Raw genomic sequence first — 10,258 nt, forward strand, 5'->3', positions numbered from 1 at the left:
CGAAAGTGGGCAACAACCCATTTACTTCATTAGTAAGGCTTTACAAGGGGCTGAATTAAATTATCAAAAGATAGAAAAGTTCGCATACGCCCTCATACTCACTTCCCGATGACTCCGACCATACTTTCAAGCTCACACTATCAGAGTGCGTACCAACTAATCCATAAAACAGACTTAGCTAGAAGAATCCTATAATGGGCAGTCGAGTTGTCCGAATTCGACATCAAGTACGAAGCTCGGTGATGGTAAGTCATCTTATGCTAGTTTTACAAGCATTTTTCCTTAGTTTCATTAAGTTTTATGCACTTTCTTGTACCATAAGTAAGTAATTGGAATGGATTTTTATGATTATGTTGAATCAATCAAACATTTATTTTACACAAAATCATATGTTTTATGCTAGAATTAATTGATTTTATAAATGATGCAAAGATCTAGTGATTTTGGTGGGACTTTGATTAGTTATTTGGTTGCTTAGAGGTGAAGAAATGATGAAAAGAGGAAAGAAGAATCTTGAAGCACACTTTATACCTTAGGCCATACTTTTAAAAGCGTGGCCCATGACATCCAAGCGTGGCCTACACAAGGCCAAGCACCAAGGGAGCAAGGCCAGCGTTCAAAACATTGAACGTAGCGCTCCCTTGTGCCAACATTTTCGAGCTTCAAGCCTTGGGAGGAAGACTCACCAAGAGGAAGCGTTGGAAAAAGGCAACGTAGTGCTCCAAGAGGAAGCACCAAATGGTGCAGCAACAATCCTCAAGCATAGCATTTAAAGAAGAGAACGCTACGCTCATGATGAGCGGATAATTTATACGCTTTTTGGCATTGTTTTTAGTATGTTTTTAGTAGGATCTAGTTACTTTTAGGGATGTTTTCATTAGTTTTTATGTTAAATTCACATTTCTGGACTTTACTATGAGTTTGTGTGTTTTTCTGTGATTTCAGGTATTTTCTGGCTGAAATTGAGGGACTTGAGCAGAAATCAGATTCAGAGGTTGAAAAAGGACTGCTGATGCTGTTGGATTCTGACCTCCCTGCACTCAAAGTGGATTTTCTGGAGCTACAGAACTCGAAATAGCGCGCTTCCAATTGCGTTGGAAAGTAGACATCCAGGGCTTTCCAGCAATATATAATAGTCCATATTTTGGCCAAGAATTGACGACGTAAACTGGCGTTCAACGCCAGCTTTCTACCCAAATCTGGCGTCCAGCGCCAGAAAAGGATCCAAAACCAGAGTTGAATGCCCAAACTGGCACAGAAACTGACGTTCAACTCCACAAATGGCCTCTGCACGTGCAACACTCAGACTCAGCCCAAACACACACCAAGTGGGCCCAGGAAGTGGATTTATGCATCAATTACTTACTCATGTAAACCCTAGTAGCTAGTTTATTATAAATAGGACCTCTTACTATTGTATTAGGTATCTTTGGTCTCAGTTTTAATCCATTGTTCATCTTAGGAGACTATTGATCACGTTTAGGGGGCTGGCCATCTCGGCCATGCCTGGACCTTTCACTTATGTATTTTCAACGGTAGAGTTTCTACACTCCATAGATTAAGGTGTGGAGCTCTGCTGTTCCTCAAAGATTAATGCAAAGTACTACTGTTTTCTATTCAATTCTTCTTATTTCTCTTCTAAGATATCCATTCGCACCCAAGAACGTGATGAAGGTGATGATTATGTGTGACGCTCATCATCCTTCTCCTTTATGAACGCGTGCCTGACAAACACTTCTGTTCTACATGAAATAAGCTAGAATGAATATCTCTTAGATCTCCTAACCAGAATCTTCGTGGCGTAAGCTAGAATGATGGCGGCATTCAAGAGAATCCGGAAGGTCTAAACCTTGTCTGTGGTATTCCGAGTAGGATTCAATGATTGAATGACTGTGACGAGCTCCTAACTCGCGATTGCAGGGCGTTAGTGACAGACGCAAAAGGATAGTAAATCCTATTCCAGCATGATCGAGAACCGACAGATGAATAGCCGTGCCGTGACAGGGTGCGTGAGCATATTATTCACTAAGAGGATAAGATGAAGCCATTGGCAAGGGTGATGCCTCCAGACGATTAGCCGTGCCGTGACAGGGCATTGGATCATTTTCCCGAGAGATGACCGAAAGTAGCCATTGACAGTGGTGATGTATCACATAAAGCCAGCCATGGAAAGGAGTAAGACTGATTGGATGAAGATAGCAGGAAAGCAGAGGTTCAGAGGAACGAAAAGCATCTCCATTCGCTTATCTGAAATTCCTATCAATGAATTACATAAGTATCTCTATCCCTATTTTATTATATAATATTCGAAAACTCCATAATTATTTTATATCCGCCTGACTGAGATTTACAAGGTGACCATAGCTTGCTTCATACCAACAATCTCCGTGGGATTCGACCCTTACTCACGTAAGGTATTACTTGGACGACCCAGTGCACTTGCTGGTTAGTTGTATCGAAGTTGTGACAAATTATGAATGTGTAATCACGATTACGCGTACCAAGTAGCTCACGTGCCAGGAATAGTTTGAGCCTAGACATCACAATTTCGTGCACCAAGTTTTTGGCGCCGTTGCCGGGGATTGTTTGAGTTTGGACAACTGACGGTTCATCTTGTTGCTCAGATTGGGTAACTTTCTTTTCGTTTTCTTTTCAAAAATTTTTCAAAAATATTTCAAAATTTTCTCCTTTGTTTTCGAAAAAAAAAATTAAAATAAAAATGTTTTCAAAAAATTTTATTCAAGATTTTTAAGAATGAATTCTAGTGTTTCATGAAGCATGTGAAGCCTGGCTGGCTGTAAAGCCATGTCTAAATTTTTTTTTTTGGACTGAGGCTTCCAAACCATCAGAGGTAAGTTACATACTTGATAAATGATGAGCAGCAATTTGTTATCAAGATCAATATACTCTGGTGTTAAATGCTGAAGCTTGGCTGGCCATTGGCCATGTCTAGTGTTTTGGACTGGAGCTTTCTTTGAAAGCTTGGCTGGCTAGTGAGCCATGTCTAATTCCTGGACTGAAGCTTTAGACTAAGAATGCAAGATTCCTGGAATTCATATTAAAAATTTTGGAATCCTTAATTTTTCTTTTTCATATAATTTTCGAAAAAATCCAAAAAAAAAAATTTAGAAAATCATAAAAATCAAAAATATTTTTCTGTTTCTTGTTTGAGTCTTGAGTCATATCATAAGTTTGGTGTCAATTGCATATGCATCTAGCATTTTTCGAAAATTTCATGCATTCATAGTGTTCTTCATGATCTTCAAGTTGTTCTTGGTAAGTCTTCTTGTTTGATCTTGATGAATTTTTGTTTTGTGTTGTATAGTGTTTTTCATATGCATCCTTGAATTCTTGGTGTCTAGGCATTAAAGAATTCTAAGTTTGGTTTCTTGCATGTTTTCTTTGCATTAAAAATTTTTCAAAAATATGTTCTTGATGTTCATCATAACATTCAAAGTGTTCTTGGTGTTCATCTTGACATTCATAGCATTCTTGCATGCATTCATTGTTTTGATCTAAATATTTCATGCATTGCATCATTTTAGTGTTTTTCTCTTGCATCATAAAAATTCAAAAAATCAAAAAAATATCTTTCCCTTTTTCTCTCATCAAATTCGAAAATTTGGATTGACTTTTTCAAAAAATTTTAAAATCAAATTGTTTCTTATGAGTCAAATCAAATTTTCAATTTGAAAATCTTATCTTTTTCAAAATCTTTTTCAAAAATCAAATCTTTTTCAAATTTCTTAGTTATTTTCGAAAATTCTAAAAATATTTTTCAAAAATCTTTTTCTTCTTTTTATATCAAATTTTCGAAAATAACATGATCAATTAATGTTTTGATTCAAAAATTTGAAGTTTGTTACTTGCTTGTTAGGAAAGATTCAAACTTTAAGTTCTAGAATCATATCTTGTGATTTCTTATGAATCAAGTCATTAATTGTAATTTTAAAAATCAAATCTTTTTCAAAAACTAATTCCTATCATATCTTTTCAAAAATATCTTCTTATCTTATCTTTTTCAAAAATATCTTTTCAAAATATCTTTTCTAACCTCCTAACTTCTTATCTTTTCAAAAATTGTTTCAACTAACTAACTAACTTTTTGTTTGTTTCTTAACTTTTTCTCTCTCTCTCATTTTCGAAAATATCTTCCCTCTTTTTCAAAAATTTCTTTTTAATTAACTAATTATTTTTATTTTTTATTTTTGATTTCAAAAACTTTCGAAAATTACTAACATTTTTCAAAAACCATTTTCGAAAATCACTAACTCTTTTTCAAAATAATTTTCGAAAATTATCCCTCCCCCATCTCATTCTATTTAATTATTCATCTACTAACATCTCTTCCTCACATCATCACCAAATTCGAACACCCTCCTCTATCTGTGTTCGAATTTCTTCTTCTTCTTTTCTACTAACAATAAGGAACCTCTTTACTGTGACATAGAGGATTCCTCTTCTTTTCTTTTTCTCTCCTCTTTCTTATGAGCAGGGACAGAGAAAAAGGCATTCTTGTTGAAGCTGATCCAGAACCTGAAAGGACTCTGAAGAAAAAATTAAGAGAAGCTAAATTACAACAATCCAGAGACAACTTGATTGAAAATTTCGAACAAGTAAAGGAGATGGCAGCCGAACCCAACAACAATGCAAGGAGAATGCTTGGTGACTTTACTGCACCAAATTCCAATTTACATGGAAGAAGCATCTCCATTCCTGCCATTGGAGCAAACAACTTTGAGCTGAAACCTCAGTTAGTTTCTCTAATGCAGCAGAACTGCAAGTTTCATGGACTTCCATCTAAAGATCCTTTTCAGTTCTTAACTGAATTCTTGCAGATATGTGATACTGTTAAGACTAATGGAGTAGATCCTGAAGTCTACAGGCTCATGCTTTTCCCTTTTGCTGTAAGAGACAGAGCTAGATTATGGTTGGATTCTCAACCTAAAGACAGACTGAACTCTTGGGATAAGCTGGTCACGGCTTTCTTAGCCAAGTACTTTCCTCCTCAAAAGCTGAGCAAGCTTAGAGCTGATGTTCAAATCTTCAAACAGAAAGAAGGTGAATCCCTCTATGAAGCTTAGGAAAGATACAAACAGTTGACCAAAAAGTGTCCTTCTGACATGCTTTCAGAATGGACCATCCTAGATATATTCTATGATGGTTTATCTGAGCTATCAAAGATGTCACTGGACACTTCTGCAGGTGGATCCATTCACCTAAAGAAAACGCCTGCAGAAGCTCAAGAACTCATTGACATAGTTGCTAATAACCAGTTCATGTACACTTCTGAAAGGAATCCTGTGAGCAATGGGACGCCTATGAAGAAGGGAGTTCTTGAGGTTGATACTCTGAATGCCGTATTGGCTCAGAACAAAATATTGACTCAGCAAGTCAATATGATTTCTCAGAGTCTGCATGGAATGCAAGCTGCATCCAACAGTACTCAAGAGGCATCTTCTGAAGAAGAAGCCTATGATCCTGAGAACCCTGCAATAGCAGAGGTAAATTACTTAGGTGAACCTTATGGAAACACCTATAACTCAACATGGAGAAATCATCCAAATTTCTCATGGAAGGATCAAAAGCCCCAACAAGGCTTTAATAATGGTGGAAGAAACAGGTTTAGCAATAGCAAGCCTTTTCCATCATCCACTCAGCAACAGACAGAGAACTCTGAACAAAATACTTCTAATTTAGCAAATCTAGTCTCTGATCTGTCCAAGGCCACTGTAAGTTTCATGAATGAAACAAGGTCTTCCATTAGAAATCTGGAAGCACAAGTGGGCCAGCTGAGTAAAAGGATCACTGAAATCCCTCCTAGTACTCTCCCAAGCAATACAGAAGAGAATCCAAAAGGAGAGTGCAAGGCCATTGACATAAGCGCCATGGCCGAACCTGTGAGGAGAGGAGAGGACGTGAATCCCAAGGAGGAAGACCCCCTGGGACGTCCAGTGGTCAATAAGGAGCTTCCCTCTGAGGAACCGAAGGAATCTGAGACTCATCTAGAGACCATAGAGATTCCATTGAACCTCCTTATGCCCTTCATGAGCTCTGATGAGTATTCCTCTTCTGAAGAGAATGAGGATGTTACTGAAGAGCAAACTGCCAAGTTTCTTGGTGCAATCATGAAGCTGAATGCCAAATTATTTGGCATTGATACTTGGGAAGTTGAACCTCCCTTGTTCATCAATGAACTAAGTGATCTGGATCAACTGACATTGCCTCAGAAGAGACAGGATCCTGGAAAGTTCATAATACCCTGTACCATAGGCACCATGATCTTTAAGGCTCTATGTGACCTTGGTTCAGGAATAAACCTCATGCCCCTCTCTGTGATAGAGAAACTGGAAATCTATGGGGTGCAAGCTGCTAAAATCTCACTAGAGATGGCAGACAGCTCAAGAAAACAAGCTTATGGACAAGTAGAAGATGTATTAGTAAAGGTTGAGGGCCTTTACATACCTACTGATTTCATAGTCCTGGATACTGGAAAGGAAGAGGATGAATCCATCATCCTAGGAAGACCTTTCCTGGCCACAGCAAGAGCTGTGATTGATGTTGACAGAGGTGAAATAGTCCTTCAATGGAATGAGAACTCCCTTGTGTTTAAAACTCAAGGATCTCCCTCTGCAACCATGGAGAGGAAGCAGAAAAAGCTTCTCTCCAAGCAGAGTCAATCAGAGCCCCCACAGTCAAACTCTAAGTTTGGTGTTGGGAGGCCACAACCAAACTCTAAGTTTGGTGTTGAACTCCCATATCCAAACTCTAAGTTTGGTGTTGGAGAGTCTCAACAAAGCTCTGCACATCTGTGAGGCTCCATGAGAGCCCACTGTCAAGCTATTGACATTAAAGAAGCGCTTGTTGGGAGGCAACCCAATGTCTATCTAATTCTTATTTTTATTGTTTTTCATGTTTTCTTAGGTTCATGATCATGTGGAGTCACAAAATAAATATAAAAATTGAAAACGGAATCAAAAATAGCAGAAGAAAAATCACACCCTGGAGGAGCATCTGTCTGGCGTTCAGCGCCAGAACAGAGCATGGTTCTGGCGCTGAACGCCCAAAATGGGCAGCTTCTGGGCGCTGAACGCCAGAACAGGCATGGTTCTGGCGTTCAACGCCAGAAATGGCACACAGATGGGCGTTGAACGCCCAAAATGGCCACCAACCTGGTGCTGAACGCCCAGAGTTGTGTACAAAGGCATTTTTACATGCCTAATGGGTGCAGGGATGTAAATCCTTGACACCTCAGGATTTGTGGACCCCACAGGACCCACTCAGGATCTGTGGACCCCACAGGACCCACTCAGGATCTGTGGACCCCACAGGATCCACTCAGGATCTGTGGACCCCACAGGATCCCCACCTACCTCTACTCACTTCTTCTCACCACTCTCTTTCACACAACCCCATAAACACTCTTCCCCAAAAACCCCTCACCAATCACCTCAATCTCTCTTCCCCACTAAATCTTCACCACTCACATCCATCCACTCTTCCCCATAAACCTACCTCACAAACTCCACCTACCTTCAAAATTCAAAACCAATTTCCCACCCAAACCCACCCATATGGCCGAACCTTAACCCCCCTCCCTTCCCTATATAAAGACCTCCATTCTTCATCAAATTCACACAACACATCCCTCTATACCCTTCTTGGCCGAAACCACTTCTCCCTCTCCCTCTCCATATTACTTCTTCTTCTTCTTCTATTCTTTTGTTTATTGCTCGAGGGCGAGCAATATTCTAAGTTTGGTGTGGTAAAAGCATAGCTTTTTTGTTTTTCCATTACCATTGATGGCACCCAAGACCGGAGAATCCTCTAGAAGAGGGAAAGGGAAGATAAAAGCTTCCACATCCGAGTCATGGGAGATGGAAAGGTTCATCTCCAAAGCCCATCAAGACCACTTCTATGATGTTGTGGCCAAGAAGAAGGTGATCCCTGAGGTCCCTTTTAAACTCAAAAGAAATGAGTATCCGGAGATCCGACATGAAATTCAAAGAAGAGGTTGGGAAGTTCTAACAAATCCCATCCAACAAGTCGGCATCCTAATGGTTCAAGAGTTCTATGCCAATGCATGGATCACCAAGAACCATGATCAAAGTAAGAACCCGGATCCAAAGAACTATGTTACAATGGTTCGGGGGAAATACTTAGATGTTAGTCCGGAAAATGTGAGGTTGGCGTTCAACTTGCCATACATGGAAGAGAACGCACGCCCCTACACAAGGAGAGTCAACTTTGATCAAAGGTTGGACCAAGTCCTTATGGACATATGTGTAGAAGGAGCTCAATGGAAGGTTGACTCCAAAGGCAAGCCGGTTCAACTAAGAAGATTGGACCTCAAGCCTGTAGCTAGAGGATGGTTGGAGTTTATTCAATGCTCAATCATTCCCACTAGCAACCGGTCTGAAGTTACTATAGACCGGGCCATCATGATCCATAGTATCATGATTGGAGAAGAGGTGGAAGTTCATGAGATTATACCTCAAGAACTCTACAAGGTGGCTGATAAGTCCTCCACTATGGCAAGGTTAGCCTTTCCTCACCTCATTTGCCACCTATGCAATTCAGCTGGGATTGACATAGAGGGAGATATCCTCATCAAAGAGGACAAGCCCATCACTAAGAAAAAGATGGAGCAAGCAAGAGAGCCCATTCATGGAGCTCAAGAGGCGCAAGAAGCTCATCACCATGAGATTCCGAAAAAGCCTCAAATGCACTTTCCTCCACAAAACTATTGGGAGCAAATCAACACCTCCCTAGGAGAATTGAGTTCCAATATGGGACAACTAAGGGTGGAACATCAAGAGCACTCCATCATGCTCCATGAAATAAGAGAAGATCAAAAAGCAATGAGGGAGGAGCAATAAAGACAAGGAAGAGACATAGAAGAGCTCAAGGACATCATTGGTTCCTCAAGAAGGAAACGCCACCATCACTAAGGTGGATTCATTCCTTGTTCTTATTTCTTCTGTTTTTCGTTTTCTATGTTATGTGCTTATCTATGTTTGTGTCTTCATTACATGATCATTAGTAGTTAGTAAACTCTGTCTTAAAGATATGAATGTCCTATGAATCCATCATCTCTCTTAAAAGAAAAATGTTTTAATTCAAAAGAACAAGAAGTACATGAGTTTCAAATTTATCCTTGAACTTAGTTTAATTATATTGATGTGGTGACAATGCTTCTTGTTTTCTGAATGTATGCTTGAACAGTGCATATGTCTTTTGAAGTTGTTGTTTAAGAATGTTAAATATGTTGGCTCTTGAAAGAATGATGACTAGGAGACATGTTATTTGATAATCTGAAAAATCATAAAAATGATTCTTGAAGCAAGAAAAAGCAGCAAAGAACAAAGCTTGCAGAAAAAAAAAAGGGCGAAAAAAAAATAGAAAAAATAGAAAGAAAAAGAAAAAGCAAGCAGAAAAAGCCAATAACCCTTAAAACCAAAAGGCAAGGGCAAATAAAAAGGATCCCAAGGCTTTGAGCATCAGTGGATAGGAGGGCCTAAAGGAATAAAATCCTGGTCTAAGCGGCTAAACCAAGCTGTCCCTAACCATGTGCTTGTGGCGTGTAGGTGTCAAGTGAAAACTTGAGACTGAGCGGTTAAAGTCAAGGTCCAAAGCAAAAGAAGAGTGTGCTTAAGAACCCTGGACACCTCCAATTGGGGACTTTAGCAAAGCTGAGTCACAATCTGAAAAGGTTCACCCAATTATGTGTCTGTGGCATTTATGTATCCGGTGATAATACTGGAAAACAAAGTGCTTAGGGCCACGGCCAAGACTCATAAAGAAGCTGTGTTCAAGAATCATCATACTGAACTAGGAGAGTCAATAACACTACTCGAAATCTGAAGTTCCTATAGATGCCAATCATTCTGAACCTCAATGAATAAAGTGAGATGCCAAAACTATTCAAGAGGCAAAAAGATATAAGTCCCGCTCATATGATTGAAGCTCTGTTTCATTGATAGTTTGGAATTTATAGTATATTCTCTTCTTTTTATCCTATTTGATTTTCAGTTGCTTGGGGACAAGCAACAATTTAAGTTTGGTGTTGTGATGAGCGGATAATTTATACGCTTTTTGGCATTATTTTTAGTAGGATCTAGTTACTTTTAGGGATGTTTTCATTAGTTTTTATGTTAAATTCACATTTCTGGACTTTACTATGAGTTTGTGTGTTTTTCTGTGATTTCAGGTATTTTCTGGCTGAAATTGAGGGACTTGAGCAGAAATCAGATTCAGA

The 10,258-nt window shown here is 39.1% G+C and overlaps 1 non-coding gene across 1 annotated transcript; it reads right to left on the reverse strand.

Moving 5' to 3' along the window:
* Nucleotides 1-5,021: 5,021 nt before the first annotated feature.
* Nucleotides 5,022-5,129, reverse strand: LOC148575945 (small nucleolar RNA R71). Its single transcript, XR_015903346.1, has one exon. It is a non-coding gene; the product is annotated as a small nucleolar RNA R71 (small nucleolar RNA).
* Nucleotides 5,130-10,258: the final 5,129 nt, after the last annotated feature.

Source organism: Arachis ipaensis, chromosome B1 (assembly GCF_059453495.1).
Source record: "Arachis ipaensis isolate K30076 ecotype BB chromosome B1, ASM5945349v1, whole genome shotgun sequence".
NCBI classification, from domain to species: Eukaryota; Viridiplantae; Streptophyta; class Magnoliopsida; order Fabales; family Fabaceae; genus Arachis; species Arachis ipaensis.